The sequence below is a fragment of the Cheilinus undulatus genome, linkage group 6, assembly GCF_018320785.1.
Source record: "Cheilinus undulatus linkage group 6, ASM1832078v1, whole genome shotgun sequence".
Taxonomy (NCBI): domain Eukaryota; kingdom Metazoa; phylum Chordata; class Actinopteri; order Labriformes; family Labridae; genus Cheilinus; species Cheilinus undulatus.
The window spans coordinates 45,415,949-45,440,192 of record NC_054870.1 but is presented as its reverse complement, the minus strand read 5'-3'; the positions used below and the strand labels follow the sequence as shown (position 1 = coordinate 45,440,192).

Below are 24,244 nucleotides of genomic sequence, written 5' to 3'. Positions count from 1 at the left end.
AACAGTAATCTGTCACATAGATTCTCAAACATACAGGGAGTGACACTTAAACAGGAGTGATGTCGCCAAGTTTGTTTGTTGATGAAGATGCAGAATAGAAGAGTTAATGGGCAGGAAACAGCCTGCTCTAAAAAAAAACTTTCTTTGTTGTTGTTTGCCGCCAAAATAGAAGTTCTAATACAATACTGTCTAGACATGTTGTGAACTAGAGGCATTTGCTTGATTGAAAAATAAACATGCCTTTTTGTTGCTGTCATACTTGAAATCTCCATTGTTGGGGCAGTCAACCTCTGTGGTCTGAACCACTAACAAAGCAGAAATGATGCATCAGTCTGTGCTGAAGTCAGCCTCTGATTAGACTGATAAACATAAAATCCTTTCTAAAACTGAAGAGTGCTTGAAATGTCTCCTGCTACTAAACTGCTAGGAAAAAACATGGAACTATTGAATTAAATTTTAAATGATCTAAACACATAAAAAACTGTTCTTTTTTTATTGTTTTGTTGAATAGCATGACGGATCATCATGGAGGTTGGCATTACATTTGTCTTCATTCAAATGCACTTACAAACAATGTTAATCAAAGATCCTTAGTTCTGAAAAACTACATTAACCTTTGACCCTATCATGATAAACTGAAAACAGAATTTCAGTTTTGTTTTGGTTTTTTTTTTTTTTTTTAACATATTAAGAATAAAAAAACAAAATATTACATTTACAAAGTATTTAGACCAGGAGTGTCCAAATTATGGCTTGAGGGCCAAATGCGGCCCGCAGTCCAATTTTGAATGGCCCGTAGCAAATTGTAGAAATAAGTTAAATCTGGCCCACATTTGAACGTGGAGCTTGTGCTTGATTGTTTTGTACGACATAGTTTCACAAAACGGGGCTAAAATGTTAATTCTGTCAAAAAATCTCAACAAAAAGGATCTATTGATGCATTTTTATAACTAAATTGAGACAACACTATACATGGTAAAAAATATTGACAATCAAAATAATGATAATATGAATAATGTAATGTAAATGATGAGCTATAATGTAAATAATGAGTCTCAGCAGCAAAAAGCAGTACCAGTAATATTCCAGGGGCTGAGCCAGTGGCAGCTAGGTCCAAACGGGACCCTCTGAAATCTGATTGGAATCCCCAAAAACCTGAAAATAATTTTCTATTTGCCTTGTCAGCCATTGAATCCAGGGTTTAGCGGTAGTTCAGGCAGACCATGGAGTCAAGCTCCGCCCTAATCAGCTGATCTAATGCCAGCATATCGCTCTAATGCTGTCTTATTTAAACTGCGCTTGCCTGGCCAAGCTCTGAAGCTGCCTCTGAAAGCTGCTCTTTCAGCCCTTCTCCACCCTAGCTCCTCCTTTATTCTGCTTCTAACTTAATGTCATATACATTGCCTTGTGGGTATTAAAGTTGCCCCAACATCCTTACATATTTCAGTATGTGGCCCTCAGTGGAAAAAAGTTTAGACATCCCTGATTTAGACCCTTTGCAACAGAAATTGAAGTTTCTTCAATTGCAGGGCTGACATATAGAGACAGACGACCAGGGACTCTCACATTCACACCTACAGCCAATTTAGAGTCACCAGTTAACATACTGAGCATGTCTTTTGTGGTGGGAGGAAGCTGGAGTACCCAGAGAGAACCCACACTTGCACGGGGAGAACATGCAAACTCTGCACAGAAAGGCCCTGACCGGGAAGCAAACCAGAGACCATCTTGCTGTGAGGCAACAGCGCTAACCCCTGCACCGTCGTGCAGCCTTGGAAGTGTCCTGGTTGTGCCAAACTTGCTCCAATTGAGAATTATGGAGGCCATTGTGATCTTGGGAACCTTCAGTACAGCAGGAGTTTTTTGTAGCCTTCTTCAGATCTGTGCCTTGCAACATTCCTGTTTCATGGCTTGGTTTTTGCCCTGATATGGATCGTGAACCCTTCTATAGAGAGGTGTGCACCTTTCCAAATCACGTCCAATCAGTTTAATTTATCACAGGTGGACTCTAGCATCAGAAAATAGTGAAAGGGATCTGGATGTTTTCTGAATGCACAATATATACAGTAGAGTTGTAATGATTAACAGAGGTCACGGTTCAGTTCATTGATAAAAAAGCAAAAGTGCCAGATTTATAATTCGAGATTTCCCTCACTAACTCACTTTCACTAATGTTGGTGCAGTTAATCAGTTAATACTTTATTCAGATGCTTGAAATATACATTTTAATCAATTGATCAATACTTTTTTTCTGTCTGGTGTTATTAGGACCTATCAGCCATAGTTGATGGAGTCTGTGAGGTATTAAACATGAGAAAAAAAGAGGAAAACAAGAAAATATGCAAAACGGAAAGCAAACTAGAAAATAGCCCAATATCTCCTGGTTTACAAAAGTAAAATAGATACATTTGCAAATTAAAATGAGTGCTTTTAAAAGCAGTGTCTCATATTTATGATTAATATAGAGTGCTGTAACACTGTTTTGAATTTATAAAAAAAAAAGCTGCTGCCGTGATTTCTCGCACAAAACCCTGACTCATGATTGTCAGTGAAGTGTCCCAGAGTAGCTCATGTAAACACAGGATAGGCTGTCTGAGCAGAACGTAAAATACACATTTGCAGTCGGTGTTCTCTACCTCTACCCGCCCGTGTATCGTCTTTCAAATCTATCAGCAGATTCGACCCTCTCTGCTTTCAAATCCAGAGGTTTTTTTTGTGTTTGTTTGTTGTTTTTTTTAAACAGTGCAGAGATGAGCAGATGAGGAAACAGGCAGCGGGTGTCGCTGCTCCGCTGCTCTTGTAGTGGAAAGCCAGGAGCAAACTTTTCTTCTTCGTGTGTCTATGATGGCTTCTTCCTCTTCTTCGTTGGTGGTTTAATAGCGGTTAGTAACCACACCTGCCAGCATTACTGCTGCCCAGATTGGTGAATAAATACTGTCACTTTTCTTTTTTTAAAGGTTTGGACGTATTTGTTGTGGGACTACATACACTGAACCATGGACCCCCAAACCGTCACTGTTCGGGACGAATACAAAACCCATTACACACCCTATATACAGTATTAATTGTTTGCACAAACTACATCAACCAGAATGGTCGCCATAGTTATCTCATCTTCTTTCTACCGATTGGTGGATTTACAAACCAACTGCCACCTGCTGTTTTGAACTGATTCATTCAAAAATGAACCTTAGCATGAAACAATGCTAGAGAAGGTCCATGGCACCAAAGTTTAGTGGACAGCTTTCACACTAGTGCAAACAGTCTGAACCAAGGAAAAGGACTAGAACCAAACAGGCTAGGTGTGAAAACACCCTAAAAAAGCATTTATTATGTAAGAAGTACATCATATGAGTGTTTTTTTATTAGGACATGAGGGACTGCTTACTAATAATTAATCATTTTCTGAGTTTTGTTGCTCCCATGATAACATTAGCAAGATTGCATAATTCTTAACGTTGAGGATGATAACATGATAGATTTCAGTGTTTTTATAAAGGCAGTCTTTGTGTTGTAGATCGCTTTATTAAATTGGTATATTAATTAGTTATTGATTTTTTTTTATGTTGTGGCAGGGAGAGAGAAGTCACTTAGGGACACTAGCGCTATGAGGTCATCACTCCTGTGTTTCCATGGGGATGGGAGAGAAACCAGGGAAACACAGAGACTATTTTTAATACAACTTTAAGAAAATCAGTGCAGCTTTTTAGTACTTTCAGTCTCTAGTTAAGGACATTTTAAGGCATTTTTAACAAATCCAAAGTGTGATGCATTTAGAAAAAGTGAGAGAAAATCTAAAAAAAAGGACTTAAGTTTGATGTGCATTTTTGTAATTTAGCTGTTTTGATGTTTCTCTGCTGATGCTTTCAGCTAGATCCTAAAAACACACAAAGGAAGCCTCATAGGAAGGCACGAGCCGGCTGGTCTCTTGGGGACAGAGAGGCTTAAGCCGAACCTTTACTTCAACCCTGAGCTCTACGGTGTTCGTCAGCCTCCCTCCTGCTCTTTTGTTCCCACACCTGCAAACACACACACACTCTCAGTCTTTTGTTTCACATGGAGATTTAGAAAAGGTGGGCTCTGACTGCCTCTGTGTAGACCTTCCTAACAATAGACCATTGTTTTTGGAGCAGAGGAGTCGGTAGATTTGTGGTTGTTTTTTTAAGGACTTGAGAAAAGCTGAGAAATTACAGTTGTGTTTCATTTATTCAGCTTTTTATGTTTTACCGTAGATGTTGTTTAAAGTTGGTACGCATTATTTACAAACCAACCTACTTCTGAAGGGTAAAGATGCTCCATGATTTCACTGCAGATACCTGGTCTAAGCAACTGTATTTGTCTACTTTACTGTGAATATAATTTTTGCAAACACTCTATCTTAGGGCTTATTCAGCTAACAAGGCTAGATAAAAATTGTATTTCAAGATTTTACTTCAATTAACTCAGACTTGAGTCCTGATTTGGAGGACTTGTGACTTGACTTGGACTCGAGCGCTGAACTCAAGCAAGGATGTGGCGGAGTCATGTTCTGGGCCGCATTCATGAGGAGAGAGCTGGTAGGCCCCTTTAGGGACCCTGAAGGTGTGAAAATGACCTCTGCAAAGTATATAGAGTTCCTGACTGACCACTTTCTTCCATGGTACAACAAGAAGAACCGTGCCTTCTGTAGCAAAATTATCTTCATGCATGACAATGCACCATCTCATGCTGCAAAGAATACCTCTGTGTCATTGGCTGCTATGGGCATACAAGGAGAGAAACTCATGGTGTGGCCCCCATCCTCCCCTGACCTCAACCCTATTAAGAACCTTTGGAGCATCCTCAAGCTAAAGATCTATGAGGGTGGGAGGCAGTTCACATCAAAACAGCAGCTTTGGGAGGATATTCTGACATCCTGCAACGAAATTCAAGCAGAAACTCTCCAAAAACTCACAAGTTCAATGGATACAAGAACTGTGAAGGTGATATCAAAGAAGGGCTCCTATGTTAACATGGAACTTGGCCTGTTAAGATGTTTTTGATTGAAATAGCTTTTGATTTCAGTAAATATGACCTCCTAATGCTGCAAATTCAACATATTACCATTTTCAGTTCTTTACAACCTATAAAATGTTTTAAAACTCTGTTGTGCTTAATAATGTGGAACAGTGCATTTTGAGGTTTTTATTTTTTTTTAAATAATGGTTATCATTATGAAGTTTGTTCAAAAACATTTGAATTATGCTCTAACAGCTGATGACTTGAAAAATATTCTGTCATTTGCATTAATATTTAGCAAAATAAGAGAAAAAATATCATTTGCATAATAATTTGGAGCGTGGTGTAAAAAGTTGAAGAAATTCATATATTAATAAAACAAAGCGTAACCCACCTGTAAAGCTGGAATGGCTTAAAAATAATTAATAATTTAATCAAATTTGGCTCTAGGTATTTGGTACTCGGGCTGGATTATGTGGCTGGATAGCTCTGTGGTTGGCATTGTTGACTGTGATATGGGAGATTGGGGGATCAAATCTCAGTCAGAGCACGAGTGTCTGGTGTGGGCCCTTGGGCAAGGTCCTTAACACAAGCAACACCTGTCGCTTTGGATAAGGGTGTCTGCTAAATGACATTGTAATTGTAATTGTAATATCGGGACTTGTCTAGGGCTCGAGCACTGGTAATGGGGACTCGACTCGGACTCAGGTAAAGGGGACTCAACTTGGACTTGACTCAGATTTTTCTTTGGTGACTCGGACTCGACTCAGACTTGAACACTAGAGACTCAGGACTTGACTCAGACTCAAGGTTTGGTGACTCAACTGCAACACTGCCCATGAGTCAGAGTGGGCATGTGTACACCTGTAAGGCAGGACAGCTGCAGGACTGCCATAGGTGGGCGGGGCCTAGGTGATCATGTGTGATAGTGTGGGTGTAGTGTGTATAGAATTGTAACTTTCTGAAGTAAATCACAGGAAAAAATAAACTTTTACTTGATATTCTAATTTTTTTGATGCATCTGTGTTCTTAAGTATCCATTAACTTTTCAATGTGGAGGCTAAAGACGCTGTGACCAGAATGTTTTTTTTCCACAAGTGTATTTCAGTGATTCATGTTGCAGTTCATCAGTCAAGTGTAATAAAACAGGCGAGTTTACCCTAAATGCACAGATGTTGCATCACATAAAGGTATCAAGATGCAAATGTTGCATCAGGTCTAAATGGGCAATCCAGTCCTCATTTTTTACCTTCTCTATCTTGAAATAAGATGTTTATCTGGACTTGCAAGTGAATTTGGCTTCTATTAAGTGCAATGGGATATCTCTGAGAAGAAATTAGACAAATACACTTGCATAGATTTGAGATTTGACAGAATTCGATAGATCCTGACTTTAAAAGACTCACAAATCTTCTGACAGGGTGTCTCATCTCTAACCGCTCCTGGCTCTGAATCTGCAGCCACCTTGATCTTGTGAGACTTTTTCAGTGTCCCAGTGTGACTCCACAGCAAGTCCAACACAACAGCCATAAATTGTGTGGTGATCATGGATGATTTATTCCTCACCAAGCAGGCATGGACATCGCAACATTCATCATTCAGATGTAACCTAGATCAACGCCTTGTCTGCAGGTTCATGGCCTCTTGTCTTCATTTATAGCCCTAATAATAAGCCCAAAATACCACATGGTTCACCCTTCTTTAATCAAATGTGGATTTTCTTGCTCATTTAAATAGGTTTCTTGGTTAGCAATGAGCTCAAATCCAAACATCTTCTAACAAGTGTGTCTCTGTCATAGATACAGCGGGTCTGAAAAGGACTTACCAACAACTGTGCTCCCACAAGTTTTTGGTAATTTCACCATAAAGCAGGGTTTAATTCCCCAGAGTAATAATGGCTTTCCTTTTATCTCTGTGAGCTGACATTGGCCTCCCATGATGGCAGCTGAGTGCCTCACTGTTCCACCAAAGACTTAAATCTTTTGTAGTTAAGGAGCTGTTAATTATCCAGCTCTCAGAACCTAATAGGACTTTAATTTAGTGCTTTTTATACTGTAAGCTTGGTGCACTTGAAAGGTCAACCAGCTAAGCCTGAAAGGACTTGTGTGCAAGTTTTGGCTGATCTATTGGCAGAAATAGAATATGCTTTAAGTGAAATATAGAAATTAGGAATGCTATTATTGGGTGGCATTAGGATGAGGTTTGTATATCTACAAAGAGAGACAAGTCTTTGCTATAGATATGGTAGAGTTCGAGGAGCCTTTGGGGATTTTTTTGCATGTCTCTGCACCACCATGTTGGATGGGTTTGTAAAAGTCTGCAATCTCACTGCGATATGCCACTCAATTCCACCGACTGAATGTTAAAAATCATTTTCAAGACAAATCCAGTAAGGCTGCTTTCACTTTCTACTCTTTCTCAAGGGGCTCCCAGACCTTTCCATGTCAAAGACCCCCATATAGCTTTATCCACCATTTCCACAGGGGCTGTGACCGCAGCTTTCCATCAAGGCCGTGGTTCTGCTCTGACTGATGGCACACGTCCTCCAGCACGGCTCAATCCAGCTCAGCGAAGTGCAGCTGGATTATGAGTTCACAAGTTCACATAGGAATGAAGAAAACAACACATGAACAGCAAGTCTGCTTGCTTTTACTTGGGTGATTCACTGTTTATCTGCTTCCTATTTGGACATAATATTGATTTAGCAATGGGATAAATGATAAGCAGATGAAAGTAGACATTGCAGATACACTTTATGGACAAAAGTATTTGGCCACACCTCTTAACTATTGAATTCAGGTGAAATCAAGCACCAAGCCATGTAGTCTCCAAAATGGCTCATTCTGAAGAGCTCAGTGACTTCAAGGATGGTGCTGTGATGGAGGCCATCTTTGCAATAAGACAGATCGTTAAATTTCATCCCTGCTGGCTATTCCCCAGTCAACTGTAAGCGATATTTTTAAAAGTGGAAGCATTTAGGAACAACAGCATTACAGCCATGTAGCAGAAGGCCATGTAAAATCACAGAGTGGGGTCAACAACCGCCTTTACAAGCCTGACAGGGCCAACTGCAGAGAAGCATCCCCACAGCATGATGCTGCCACCACCATGGTTCACAGTGGGGATGGTGTGTTTGTAGTGATGTGGAGTGTTAGGTGTCTCAGCATCTGAGAAGCAAAAAGCACTGTTTTGGTCTCATCATATCAAGGATCTTTCTCCCACTTTATCATGGAGTCTCCTATGTGCCTTTTGGTGAACTCTTATCCAAGTGTTACGAGTTTTCTTCAACAGTTGCTCTCTGTTTGCCACTTTATCATCAAGCTTTGACTGGTAAAGATGTAACTCTTTCAGAGTAGTGATAGGTGTCTTGGTGGCCTCTCTCACTAGTCTCCTTCGTACACGGTCACTCAGTTTGTGAGGAAATCCTGATCTAGGCAGATTTATGCTTGTGACATATTCCTTCCATTCCTTGATGATGGATTTAACTGAACTCTGGGAGATGTTCAGTGTCTTCAATTTTTTTGTATTCATGCCCAGACTTACACTTTTCTGTAACCTTTTCTCTGAGTTGCTTTGTGTGTTCTTATGTCTTCATGGTGTAATGGTAGCCAGGAATACTGATTAACCATTGACGGGACTCTCCACACACAGGTGTCTTTATACTACAATCACTTGAGACACATTCACTGCACTCAGGTGACCCCCATTTCAATATCTGTGAGACGACTAGCACCAGGTGGCTGCACCTCTGTTGAATTAGGTCAGTCACTTAAAAGGAGGAAAATATAAGCAGTTACTTATTTTACATTACATATTTTTTAATGTAACTTTGTAGAAATGTGTTTTAACTTTGACAATAAAGAGGGTTTTTTTTGTATTTTATTTTGTCAAAAAAAAAAACGCCAAATTATATTGACAATGACTTATTTATAAAATCAGTAAAAGGGTAAAACTTCCAAGGGGTAGAATACTTTTTATGGCTGCTGTACTGTGTATCCTAGTGGTGGGAGTATCGATACCAGAGTATAGATATATACATCAATATTTAAAGTGCTTTTTTGGTATTGATCCCTCTAGCAAAGAGTCGATACCAAATGAGTACTTTCAAATAAGTCTCACCACTGCTTTTCCCCTGAGTCCTCCCCTGCCTCTCTCTCCTCAAGACTGTTTTGTCTTTACTGCTTGTCCATGTCACATGAATTTGGAGACCAATCAGGCATGCCTTACCTGCTCGCCCGTGTCACATGACTTTGGAGGCCAATTGGATGTCCATCCTGCCGTTCCATGTGATTTTTTATAAAAAATACTGAAACCACATGCCAATACCAGAAAATGTATAATGACCAAGTTGTAGAAACATAAAAAGATAAATATTTCTATGAAAATCATTGATGACTTGTATTCCTTACATTTTTGCTTGAAACTAGTGGCTATAGGTGGCTAATATAGCCCTTCTATCTGAATTAAACAAAAATAAAATTGGGCATTTTTATGTTGTGGATATTTCAATGTTATACACGTTTGTGCTATGATAATATTTGATTTATTTTATTTTTTACCTGCTTGGACAAATATTTTATTTTAAACGAAGTTTCTCCCTTAATGAATTTCTGAATGATATGCATATGCCTTTTTATTCGCCTGAAATTTGTACCTTTTGAAAATTTGAGAGTTCAATATTTTATTCATTCTTCAAAAGTATCGGTATTGATAAAATTACATAAAAAAGTATCGGTATCCGTATCTTATTTAAAAAATTGCTATCGCCCATCCCTAGTGTATCCACAACATTGGCCCAGCCTAACCTGACATGACGGATGAATTTGTTTCACACATCCACCTGGTAAACCTCCCATTGGCAGTGTTTGGGAAAGGGCAGAGCCTTTGAGAAAAAACTCAGAGGTTGATTGGATGAACGTTCTTTCTTTCACATCTTTATGGGCCAATCAGAGCAACAAAACGTCATGGCTGCTACTGAGAAGTAAACTCCATAGAGAACTGCATAATGTGAACCATGGCGACTGTAGACATGTCAGTACACGACTTTTGTTGTTTTTGGAAACTGGCGCTTTAGCAGTGTCCATGCTAATGTTTTACGCCATAACTGCGCCGGCCCCTTGTTGCCTGTTACGTCATGGCTCTGCCACGCTGACAGTACTGCCCCTCGTCACTGATTGGTCCTGTCACTCTCTAACCGTCCCCAGACTGTTTAGACGGGAGCTTTGCAAGATGAGTTTGCAAGTGAGAAACACAGAAACGGGTGAATCCATCTGCTTTGGAAGGTTAGGACCAGTCCAGAGAAGCTGAAGATGCGAGATCATCGGAAAACTACAAGTTGACAAGAGAATTTGAAAATGAAATGTTGATTTGCTGCTTACTTTGATGATTTTCGATCACTGTTTTGGGTTTATGGTCTCTCAGATTTAGATCATGCTACAAACTACAGAGTTGAAAAGCTGTCAGGAGTCAGTGTGAATGCTTTGGATGTTCTTGGTTCTGATTTCCTGTTTGGGTTGATCTGCTCTGTGCAGTGTTTTATCATCAGGATAGATATTGGACTGAATCAGTAGGGTATAAAAGAAAAAAAAACTGTCCTTTACTAATTCTGATGTTTTGGAAGCTCTTAAAATGATGGGATGATTTATAGCAGGCCAGTAGAGTAATTACAAAGTAAAGCTTTTAGTATGCTCCATGTAAGTAAACAAGCCTGATGCTTGTTTTGGACAGATAGCACTGAAGAGAGGAGAGCTTTAAAAGCTGTTTTTCAATCATCGTCCTTGCAGTCAAAAACAGTGAAAATTTGAAGAAAAAAAAAATGCATGTAGTTCCATTTATGTCCTTATTTTCTTACTTTTAAGTGGCTCTTTCCTGATCCACTGCTTTCATCAACTGTTCAGCCCTGATCTTGACTCACTGATGTTCAGGAGGCGTGATTATGAAAACTACTGATTTCTGTGATGGCATGATAAGTATCTCCACTGTACACTCTGTTTGCATGAATAGGATTAAGATATTTAAATCAGCACCTTCTGTTTCCTTTATTCTGAATCATGTTTACACCGTTTCTCTGCTGCAGCATATGGGAGGGAGCCAGATAACAGGCTGTGAGCCTTGTCATGAAAAGAGATGAATGTTCAGAAAGCATACATAGAGGGCACAGTGCCTTTTATCTGGTAATGCTTCCCGGCTTAGAGTGCACCATCTTTTTCACATCAGAGGATAGGAACTGAAAAGAAAACTCCAGAGATCAAACAGACAAAGTTAATCAGAAGAGAACCAAAAAGACAGGCATTGAGATGCGCAGAATCTCTTCGTGCAGGCCTGCTCCTTCTTCTCCGCTCCCCTTTTTACACCTCTCCCCGAAGCAAACATACAAGTCTCCCCTCGGACTTCAGTTGTCAGCTCGAGAAAAGAAGTATGAGGAGGGAGTGTGCTAGAGGGAGAGGGAAAGAGAGAGAACAGGTGACAGGCGCTGACAAAAGGACGAACGCTCTGTTAGGCCCGATGCAGAGTAACGGGGCCATGGGGACGGCCGGGAACAATATCCATACAACAGAAAAATAGAAATAGAAAAGATGGGGCAACACTGACATCCAAAGTGAATAAGATTTGCCAACAAATGAGCAATGATGTGACGGCTAAACAAGTGGCTTTGAAAGGAGACAAAAGCTCTTTGTTGAAGAAGGAAGTTCAGCGCGTGTATTTTTGTTTTGACTTCATTTGTGTATTTCAGCACCAACGGATGATTATGTGCCTGGCATAATTAGGATTTTACTTACCTGGCATTTATTCACACACATATGCTTTAAAATTTGCTTTCAAGGAGGTTTGTGTTTGTGCTTTTCTTTATTTTTTCTACACCCAGTGAATCACACGTTTCAATCTCTGGCACTTTCAAGGTGACTTTATTTGTCGCTGCTCTACTCCTACCTGATTCACAAACAACTCTGATAGACCCACTGTTTGCTGAAAGTCGTAGTACTTCTTTCCTGAAAATAAGCATCAAATGGAAGTTTCAACCATGGACTCTTTGTCTGTTACCTTAAGTCACATTTCAACATTTGCCGTCTCTTTGCAGATCTGCAGAGAAAGTTACCATCATAATATTTCTGCACGGCAAAGCACAACATTTGATGCATGCTTCCATTATGTTCCCTAGCATTCCTTATATAATTCTCATCACATCTTTTGCAAAAACAAACTTTCTCTCACAAAGAAGCAGAAGTGTGCCAGAAATATGCAGCGGAGACAGGAAAGTCAATGTTTTTCTTTATACAATAAAGCCAGCCTTATTTAAATAGGAGGAATCACAGTACACAATGTGATTCTGAGGGGGAAATGGCAATCTTACAGGAGCCTCTTTAGGCCAGGCATACACTAACCTCCATTACTTATCACCACGTGGGTTTGTCTTGTTCCCGGCCAGAGAATAACCGGACTAATCAGTGTATTTTGAGGAGAAAGAGGTGGTAGCTATGGGGTTGTTTTGGTGCTAAGAGGGACAGTGGCCTTCTAAAGCAGTACTGTACCTTAAGGTGGCTGAACACAGACATGCGCATTCAAGAATAGTCATGGGGAGACAAGGCCAACCATTTGGGGGGTGGGGGAGACAGCCAGACAGAGGGCCAGCAAAATCATGGTCCATAGTAAAGTTAAGCAGTGGTATTTTATATTTAACCTGAATAATAACTACTCTTATCGAAGAAAAAATATCATTCTGATTCATTTGTGCAGTAAGTAGTCCTCTTAAAAATGTAAATCCTTTTGTTTAAAACACGATTAAAATACATTAAAAATAGCTCAAATGGGTTAATAATGGCCAAAAAATGCTTGAAAAGGTGGTGAATTGGAGTTTAAAAGTAGCAGAAATGGGTTAGAAGTGCCAAAAATTGGATAAAAGGGGCAAAAAAATAACCAAAAAAGTGCAAAATGGGTTAAAGTGGCAAAAACGGGCATATTAGGTGGCAAAGTGGGTTTTAAAAAGTGGCTGGAATAGTGTTAAAGTAGAAAAAATGGGATGAAAAATTATACAAGCTGGCAAAAAGGGTTAGCTAAGGCAGAAATAGGCAGATATGGGTTAAACTAGCAAAACTGTGAAACGTTAAATTGTGACATGTGGCGTGAAAAGTGGTAATGAGGGGTTAATATTGTAAATAATGGGTCAACAGAGCCAACAATAGGCAGAGAGTGGCAAGATTTGGTTTAGAAGTGGCTAAAACAGGGAGAAAAAGTGGTGGAAGGGGTTTAAAACTGACAAAAAATAGGTTTTAAGAAGCAAAAATGTGTTAAAGTTGGCAAAATTGTGGGAAAAAGTGATGAGAATGGGTTGAATCTGGCAGAATTGGTGTAAAGTGGCAACAGTGTAAATTAAAAATAATCCTAGTTTTTTTAAAGCATCTGGGGACCCCCTCTCAGTGTCTCGTGACCCCCAATGGGGTCCCGACCCCAACCTTGAGAACCACTGTTCTAAAGAATGTTAAGATGTTATTATGAAGTTTACCAGATGTTTGTGTGATATTTAAACCGTGCCGTTAACGTTCGTGGAACGAGAACACTTTTGAGTAGTAGCTTTGATATTTGTAGTTGCAGAAAAATAAATCTTCCTGGACCATTGGTGTGTGGTAGGGGTCTTCTTTCAGCCATGCTGTGGAAAAGACCACTGTAAACCTTTACATATGGAAAGTCCTTTTTTTCTGAGTCATCACTCTAAAATATCAGAGTTCCTGCAGATCCTCGAAAAGTCTTAAAAGTCATAAATTGAACATTTCAATTTAAGGACTCAAAAAGTCACATGTTTACCAGCGAGAAGCTCACTGACTAACGCCCTGTTTGCATGGGATTAGTCTTACCAAGGGACCTCTACAGTAGGTCTGTGTTTTTATACCCATGCAAATCAATTATGTCTGTAATTTGCAGGGTAAAAATTCCACGGTAAATTAGCGAACATTTTTCAGTACACACAGAGGTCCACAGGAAATACTTCGTTTGTTTTTTTTTTTAATTTGTGAAAAATAACAAGACAGACGATGGATATTCAAGTAGTACATGAGGGACAGTGAGAGATGAAGAGGGGGAGGAAAAGAAAAAAATTAAATAAATGTACATATATTAATATATATTCATAATATTTAAATATAATAATAAACATGTATTTACTATATATACTATTAAATATACTGGAGGCCTATAGCAAAGATTTTCAGAAGGATATCTGTTGTGAAATTAGAGTGTGATGAGCATTAGTATGAGGAGTTTTATGTAGAGAAAAAATTATTATGAGAATGATGGTAATAATAATAAATAATAATTTTAATAGTAATAATAAAATTAAAAACAGACAAAAAAATTATAGATAGGAATAAAGATTTTTTTCTACAATTGGACGAAATAAAACAATGAAATACACAAAGTGCAAATTCCTGTGTCAAACTCAGTCACAGCAGGGGCCAGATTCTTTATTTAGGTCTAACCTGAGGGCCTAACAGGGTCAACATTTAACCATTAACTGTCAACTCATTTTTACCAGCGATAAATTATGAGCAAATAAACCTTTTAAAATTTAAAAAAATCAAAATGATAAGTTTAAGACCTTAAACTCTGACATTAAAAAATTAAATGAATGAGTTCAAAAGGTAAAACACATTATTACAAGTCAAAATAATATTTTATAGGTAAATATATGAGATAGAAATTTAAAATAATGAGTTTAAAAGGTCAAATATGAGTTCAAATCATAAATTTTGATTCTAACAGGTAAATATATGAGATTAAAAGTCAAAGTTAGGAATTGGAAGGTCAAAACATGCAATAAAATTTGAAATATCTTGTTAAAATGTTCAACATATGACTTAAAATTTAGAATTGTGAATCCAAAAGGTCAAAATTTTCTATCCTGTCTCTTTTTCATTCATGCTTCGTCCATTTAGGGTCCAATCTAACCTTTTTCAATCAAATACATTTGATTGGTTGAAATCTTTAACCCCTTAATGCCTGAAAACATAAATAACAGCCAGAAAATAATATTTTTTTGAAACTGAAATGTTCATTTAACTTTCTACTGAAATTTTAAAAGATCTACATTTCCAAAAAAATTTAACAAATACATTTTTAGTATCTCATCTCATTCATTACGCGTTTTTGGTAACTGATAATCTACCTGAGGGTATTTTTTATCATTTATGAGATTGTATTAGAAGCCTTTTTGAGTAATTTATTGAGCATATTGATTAGATAGAAGTATCATAAAAGTATGTATCAAATATGCAACAACAGGCGTTAAGGGGTTAAAGTATTTGGGTTGTGATTTCTCATAAAGAGGAGGTGGTGGTGGATCCTAAGGCCAAACCAGTTGAGGACCACTGGTCTATTGGAAACTGGTTCACAATATGTATAGGACACATGCCCTGCAGAGTGTAATGTGCATAACATTACATTTTCTTGTTTGAGTTTTAGAAATAAAATGTATGCATTTTCATTTCTACAGCCATGCAGCACCCTTATGCTTTCCTTCGGAAATGTCTGCACCAAACAGACGTCGGGGGTAATTCAAAAATTTGGTAACAGTTCTGTACAAATAGTACTAAAGATGTGTCTTTATCCAATCTTCATTTACTAGCCAACTGTATAGGATTTTAATCTTATTTTTTGCATACATGTTTGTCAGTATTAAAGTAAACAGCATTTACATCAGTGCTGTCTGCACTGTGTGTCTGCATCGGCCCTGTCCCCTCAGTGTCAGTGGGCTCAGAGTTGTTAGTGTTACAGATGTTAGAAAAAAAACTTTAGAAAAGAGGAAAAAGTATTCAACCTTAGAGAGTGGGTTCAAAGTTAATAAATACTTCCACAGAAAACAGCAGAGAAACAGTGGCAGCAACACGACAGCTGTACAGTAAGCATTAAAAGTTCTCTGTCCGTATGTTTGCTCGCCCCCTCGTCTGCATCTCTTCTTCTCTTTCTGTAGAATAATGAGCTGGGTTATCCTCCTAAAAACTGATGTTTAGCGCCATGTCTAAGGAGAATAGAAATCTCGCATTAAAGAATCAGCATTCTGTTATTTAGAAGTACCACAAGACATGTCACCACATGATTTTGTAGACCAATTGATAAACAGGATATTGATAACTAAATGGCAAAAAAAAGCTACACAGCCAGTCAGGGAGAGAGATAGTGATAGGAGAGTTGTAATGCATCAGTCAGAGTTTCTATGGTTTTAAAGCTTTTCAAGTGGATCAATAAAAAAATATATATAGATTTAAAGTATTAAAGTAAGTATTAAAAGTCATTCTGAGCAACATGAATAAGTTATTCCCCTTATTTTGGTGAAATCTGTAATTAATACTATTTAATGCAGAGGCAGACTTAGCAATTTTGGGGCCCCAGGCAGACACAGGCATGGGGGGCCTCCACATCCATGTATACACCAACTAAAACGGTGTATACATTTTGCATTAAAATGGTAAAATGTTCCTGACTGAAACACACAATGTTTTGGTCTAACCTTCACGACCAAAACGCTGGGCTTTTTGTAAGGGGGCATATTTTACCCTTTTAAGACAAGTTTATGTTGGTCTCAGGGGTCCCAAGAACATGCCTGTGAAGTCTGTTGCTGAAAAACACTCCAATATTGGATTTTTGCATGTCTGAAAAGCCCTCTTGTTTCAGCCCTACTCAGAACGAGCTGTTTCTGTGTCTCTGGCTTTTAATGTTACCGAGCTGTCTGACTCCACCCCTGACTCCGCCCCTCTCAGGAAATAGATGTGTCTTAGTGGATGTGGCTTTCCTGATCCTCCTAGCTGTGAGGAGGATCAGGAGAAGAGAGGGGAACTTTCTTCCAAGCAGTGAGGGCGAACCAAACCTTGGGGCAGGGCTAACTCCCCGCATGACATCATGAGGGGAAAGTCTGAGAATGGCTTGTTTTAGGACACATTTTCTGAAAGGTGGAGAAAGAGAGGGGAGGGGATGGATTTTTCTGGTACTTGGGGATTGTGGACAGGCCAGGGGCACATATTTTTGTTAGAAAAGCCTGAAAAAGTGATTTTTGCAAAATATGTCCCCTTTAATAAATGTCAGCACTAATCAGCTGGCTGGTTAATTGGTCAGGCCCTACTTATTTATGAAGAAACCCTTTATTTTTCTTTGGACACTTGAGTAACCATCTTGCCAATGATTTGCAAGACATTCTGAGAGATTTCCCACAACACTTGGTTTGGAGTCTGCCTTTGGAAAATCTCAGTTTTAGGGGATCATGTAGTCCAAACACCCTACCCCTTCATTCCTACGAGAATAAGGATGCCCTACCACTAGATGTGAAAGTGCAAAATGTAGTAGCATTGCTAAGTGGTAGGAGCAAGGACTGAGCCAAAATGAAAACCATTAATTGTCAGTGTATTGACGAAGCTCTTACCTGTATAATGAATACCCAAAAGGAGAATTCTGCCAGCTAAGAAACACCTTTGCACTGCTAATAGGTATTCATGTGTCATTTTTGTGGGCGCTGTTAAATTGCAAGATTAACGATATCTACCTCACCATCTTCTATTCAGTGACTGGCAGCTTTTTTGGGAGCAACATCCTCTAAGTGAAAGTGATGAAGCTGTTTTTACAGTGCTGCTTGCACAGCAGTTGTGTGACTTCATATTAATGGTTAAGGACAGTAATTTTTTATGTTCAGAGTGTATAAACGTTGCGAGACAGGACACCATTATTGGACAGGCCACTTCCTTGACTCTAGTACATTATATCACAGCAGGGCTTTCTCTGGGCTCGCTCAGAGTCTCTTGCAAGTAGGACGGTGCGGTGGGGGAGCAAAAGAAAGCGGCTGCATTAATCCTCCCACACAGTCTACACGAGTCTGAAGGAGGATGCAAGCCAGTCCAGCACTGCTGTCTATGAGTACATGAGCAGAGGGCAGAAAACATAAGAACACGGCTCAGTGATGGAAACAGAGATGGAGGGAGAGCCAGTGACTCATATGCCACTGTCGGGGAAGTCTCAGTTGCAGGGCAGAAATACAAGAGGAAAACTGCCCTCTTAGGGAGACCTTAAATGTTTCACTGTTTCCAACAAGGCACATTTCAGCTGAGAAAGACAATGGCGTGGACGCCAAAAATCCAGAGGGAGCTGCACAGTCTGAGCAACACAAGCAAGGTCGACCCTTTGATTTTCACAATGACAAAGATAATGGAGGACTTTATAAGAGAGGCAGGCTCGTGTAGTTCTCCGAGCCAGGACTCTGACAGAGGTGTGTGGCCTGAAAGAGACAAGCTTGAATCTCAACAATGTGTGTGTCATCTCTTGTGAAGTAAATGCATGTGCAGAGGATTTGGACAGTAGTGGGAAAAATGGCCCAAAAGCTGAGCTTGTTGTTTCAAAGCTGCATGGCAACTGATATGAAAGCTGTGAACAATTCCACCAGGGTAAGAGGGGTATCCAGAAAATCCCCATCTCTTTGTTGGGAAGAGGCTATGCTTAGCTTAATATGCTGCACTTTGATAATGCATTTACTAAGAAGACTTGGAAGTCTTCCCTGTCTTAGGACTCAACAGGGATGCACTTAACAGTGCTGTATTACTACCCGCTGTTCCTGAATGGACCACAGGAGGAATATCCTGTTCGGATAATCCACCGTTACCTTTTCCCTGGTCTGGGAATGTGTGACTCCTAAAAAAGGCGGCAGTGGGGACACATTTGTCAGAGTGGTTTTCCTCAGAGTATTGCATGCTTTAAACATTTTTTTTTTGCATGAGCATTTGGTTCATTTACAGCCCAAGATCCCTCTGTTGCGCATGAGTGTGATGGCTGTTAAGGCTGTAGAATTAAACAAAAACAAAAACAAAAACAAAAACTCCAAGGCGCTTTTTATTTCCACAGTGAAATTTGAGGCCATATTGTCCAGACCTGGCTCTTCCATTCATCCTGACAGAGATCCTCATATGGGGTATTTACACAAGCTAGTGCATAATACATTACATTTGGATTACAATATAGTCAATATTCTTTACATTTAGGCTTAAAAATATGTGGTCAGCTTTTAAGATATTATCAAAAAAGCGTGTTTAGGCTCCTAAAAGAAGTTTAGACAGTTTAGACTTAAGACATGTCAGTACACAACTTTTGTAGATTTTGGAAATAAAATTACTTACTGCTGTTCTTTGTTCTTCTTTTAATGAAGAAATGTCAAGTTCTGATAAAACTGGCACTTTAGCAGCATCCATTCTAATGTCTTCCGCCATAACTGCACTGCTCTTGTTGCTGCTTGCATATGTCACCACTCTGCCGTGTCTGAAAGTACTGCCCCTTGTCACTGATTGGTCCTGTCAATTTCTAACCGAGCCCAAACGGTTCAGACAGGAGCTTTGCAAGATGGATTTGCCAGTAAGAAACAACGGGTGAATCCATCTGCTTTGCAGGGTTAGGGTGCAGCTGTGAGACTGCCACTCTCAGTTCATTTTCAATGTTCAGCTGTGATTTGATTTTGTATTGTAGAAGCAACAGCCTTTTGCAACATCTTCACACAGATAGGATGATGAAAAAGGAAAAAGCACAGCCCACTTTAAGAACCACTGCAGTAGCCTATAAAACAAATAAAGAACTGAAGGATTTCTGCTCTGAATCGTTTTCTGTCCAAACACATCAGTCGTAACTCTTGTATGTTACAGAGTTGGATGAGCTCCTGCCTTATCCAGCCTCCAGATTAAATGATTATAATCCAATGTAAAGTCATTTTTGTGTTCATTCTAAGTCAGATCTTGAACAAGCCCCAGGTTTATACAGTTAAAATGTTTGGAGTAAATTACTCTTCTTCCTGTTCAACCCTTAACGCGGTCACAGCCGCCAAAATTCACAAAGTGCTCAAACTTCAATCTGTTTACTCTCGAGTTTCCTCTTTTTTCTACCTGGAATAACTCCATGATATTTTTGAAGTGATATTACAACAGAACTTAAATAAGTACTGATAGCCTAAAGAAACGCTTGTTCATCAAAGATAACAGATAACGAAGAAATCAGCTGAAAGCTCTGCATCATTTTAAAAGCAACGTTGTTCACAAGGATTGTGTAAGCTTTGGTTTAGTGTTAAACACATTGTAAAGGTCATTTCTGATTTAACAAAGCCAAATTTAAGCTGCAAAGTTGACACAGACTTGAAATTAGAGTACACAAGCTCAGAGCTGGGGTGGGATTTGAACGTATCGTACGCTCACACGTCAGCTTCTGGTGTAAATAAATGAGGGCCATTAAGTGGCTTTTATCAACTATGTTGAATGGCAGATATCCACAGAATAAAAGGAAGAATCACGCTGGATAAAGAGAGGTTTCAGTGCCGAGTACAGAGACAGAAAGAGAGTTACAGTCGCTACTCTGATAGTCATCCGTTCAAATGACTTGGACAAAATCAAAAACAACAACAAATCAAAGCTGTACCAAAAATAACCCTGGACATAATCTGGGGAGCACTCCTTTGCACAGGTTTTTGGGGGGCAACAAAAGTTGGTTCTGTACTTAAGGTTTCCCAGGGGACAGTTGTTGGTACCCCTGTGTTTAGTGTTGATATGGTCCCATGAGTTCATATCAGCTACAGTGTTTCTTTCAGTTATTAAAGCATAACTCTCCTCTTTAGAGACAGAGTGAATTTAATAACTACACATACTCTCATCTGTGAGTGTTTACTTTTAAAAATGTCTTATATAACAAGTGGTTTGTCTCAGGTGATTTAAAACATTTTCCAGTGTTTATTTCTGTTTCTGTATCTCTAACAAATTTGTGCTACCATCAGTTTATTCAAATGCCAACTGTTTTAAAAAGAAAGACATATTTGAATAGCATCTCATTTCCAGCTCTGAGTTTGCTCCCTGGTAATAAAAACAACCTTTTTCTCTGTAGTCTGTACACCTTGCATGGCCTCATTTCAAAGTTTAACACTGAATGTAAAACACTGTCTAATTCTCTTTGGCCTTGGTTCCCAGGTGGTGGGTTGGGACCTGAAAGTATCGTACAGTCAGTTTTCAATGGGTTGCGGATTTTTGCTGGGGAAAAAAAAAAAAGTCCCATAACATCTTTTATTTTGAAGGATATTCCTTCCTCTCTTTGTGCTATCTCAAGTCCAAACGGCACCATTTGGTTATGGTTGAAAAAATTACAGAAATTTGGTTCGTGATTTTTTGTTAAGGAAGTAGAGCTGGATCCTGACCCGTGACTAGAACCACTGCTCTGTGATGACCTTCACCTACCTTTGTTTAGTATACTAGCAAGTCTTTAAAAAAGCTGCTCTTAGCTTAAGCGGTAGAATTGTAGAACAAAGTTGGGTGCTTTTGGTGAACAGGGGTAAATAATGTCCAGTTACAAATAAAAACAAGTTGACTTTTTAAATGATTGTCTATTATAATGGTGATAGATTTGCAAATTTAAGTTTTAAAGCCTCAGAGCTGACAAAACCTTGCACTCCCCCAGATTTTTGGCACTCCCATATAGGGTTAAGGGGTTGATTGCACCAGCTGGGTGTAACTTTAGTCAGTCTTAATTCTGAGAGATGAGGGGTGCCAAGTAACATACTTCCCTCCTGTTCTATCTTCTATCAAAGTACCATCTTCAGTTTTAACCATCTAAGGATAGTGTAGTTGTAGACAAGAAGTGACAAAGGTAGTCCAAAGTTTACCTTTTTCAAATCTGGCCCATGGTGCAGTTATACCGGCCCACCAGATCATAGAATACTTTATTATAACTGGCCCTCCAGTAGGAGGTCTGCAGATTTCCTCTGGTATAAAAATATAAACTTAACCTTGATGATGTGTAATGTCCTTATTGAGTCATGAAAATTAGAACAAGCAAACAGTAAAAATAATTTGATTAAAAAAAAATAGTGTTTTCTCTATATTCTCAATTTTGCATCTTACAGTTATGACTAAAAGTTAAAATTTTGACTTTTTATTTATTTTAACTTTAATATCTCATAACTTTGACTTTTAAATCTCATATTTGTACCTTTTAGAATAATTATTTTAAACTTTAAATCCTATTTTGACCTTTGAAAGTCATGATTTTGACATTTATCTCATGTTTAGACCTTTCTCACCTACTCACTTTGACTTTCATCTAATTTTTTCACCTTAAAAACGTTATATCATATTTTGACATTTGAAACTCGATTTCGGTGTTTACCTCACATTTTGACTGTTAAAAATCATGATTTTGAATTCCATCTCAGTTTCTGACTTTTAAAATTCATGGTTTCAGTATTCTAGCTCATATTTTGCCTTTTAAAAACATTATTTTGACTTTAAATGACATATTTTACCTTTTAAACTTATAAGTTTGAATCTCAGATTTTGAGTTTTTAACTTATCGTGTTCACCTTTCAATCGCAAAATCATTTATCATCAGTGCCAAGATTTTTACCCCCATATTTCATTTCTGATGAAAATAAGGTTGACATTTTATGGTTAAATATCCACCCTGTTAGGCCCTCAGGTTAGACCCAAGTTCAGAATCTGGCCCCTGCTGTGATTGAGTTTGACACCCCTGCATTAAAACAACCTCCTGAAACAGAGAAATTGGAATCAGCACCTGGAGGACCGGGACAGGTCTGTTTCACACCATCTCTGTGGCACATCTCCTAGTGTACTGGGGATATCAAACAGAGTTTGCATGCTGACACCAAAAAAAAGAAAAACAAAGGAAGTTAGAATCTTCACAGAAAACTGCACAAAAATCACAAAATCTTCAAAGATAGAGCCGGAGTTTCAACCTGGTACCACACTAGATGTAGGCTATACTCTGGCAACTTCAAACACAAAAAACACAGCGTTCAAACTAGAAACAAAAGCATAATAAAACCCCAAACAATCAAAAGAAACTACATTTTATGACCATGACTGTGCAGTCATAACACACTGTCTTAGTGTGATTCTTTAAATTCACATCTGCTACATCCTAGGCATGAAGGTTACACCCAGGTGGAACTTAAACAGAGATTAAAGGGGACATATTATGTCAGAATCACTTTTTCAGGCTTTTCGAACAAAAATATGTGCCCCTAGCCTGTCCACAGTCCCCTCAAGTACCAGAAAAATCCATTCCCTTACCCCCCGCTCTTTCTCCACCTTTCAGAAAATATGTGCTGAAACAAGATATTCTCAGATTTTCCCCTCATGACGTCATGTGGGGAGTTAGCACCGCCCTCCAGGTTCGGTTGGCCTTCCACACTTGGAAGAAAGTTCCAACTTCCTCTCCTGATCTTCCTCTCAGCTGCCAGCTGAGATGCTGGATAGCTCAGTGGGTTACCCTGCTGACTATGATCTGGGAGATTGATGGTTCAAATCCCAGTCAAGTCCTTAACTTTGGATAAAAGCATCTGTAAGACTGTAACATCAGCAATGCTGCATCTATTTCCTGAGAGGGGTGTGGTCAGGGGCGGAGTCAGACAGATCAGTAACATTCAAAGCGACAGAAAGGAACGGCTTATTCTGAGGGTTTTTTAGACAAGCAAAAATCCTATACTAGAGTGTTTTTTCAGCAACAGACTTCACAGGCATGTTTTGGGGACCTCTGAGACCAATATGAACTTGTCTTAAAAGGGTAACTTATGTCCCCTTTCAGTCAAGCTGATGTGCGGTATTGTAAACTTCTAAGAAAGTCAATGAAAGATAATGTCCAAAAAAAAAGCGCCATAAATGTAGATAGAAGCTGCTTCATACTATTTGCAGTGGACAGAGCATGAATTAAAACACACACAAGAATATACTTTTTAATGAAAGAAATGCGCAATCTCAATTAATGTTAAAATGTCCAAACTATTTTTTACAAGCAACTAAAACTCATGAGAAGGACAGCCATTAGAAGAAGTTAAAAAAATAAATAAAACAATGAATTTCCACTCTTAATAATCTAGCCTTGATTAGTAAGTGGGCACAGTGAGCTTAATCACTGTATACATATATATATATATTGGCAGAGCAGTTTACAAGTCAGAGGTACAATGAAAGGAGTTTAAAAAGAAATCATCAGGAGAAGTCAATCAACATTCAACAACAAACCTCTTAACATATTGTTAGTGAAGTGGTCTGAGGGGAAAGTAGACTTGGGTTCATTCCACTAATGTCAGTGTTATTCAGAAGGTGAAGTCGGTGCAGGAACAAATGCCTGCACATATTAAGTAACCCACAACAATGTAGCACAAAACTTGATAAAGCATGCTAAATGACTTTGCTGTCAAAACAACTCCTTTGGGAGTAGAAGCATCCCGCTGTCATCATCTTGTTGAACTGTTTAAATT

The 24,244-nt window shown here is 38.8% G+C and overlaps 1 protein-coding gene across 1 annotated transcript in view; it reads left to right on the top strand.

The window, feature by feature from the left end:
* The window catches only part of eys (eyes shut homolog), a 425,152-nt gene that overhangs the window by 312,160 nt on the left and 88,748 nt on the right, over nucleotides 1-24,244 (top strand). The window lies entirely within an intron of this gene.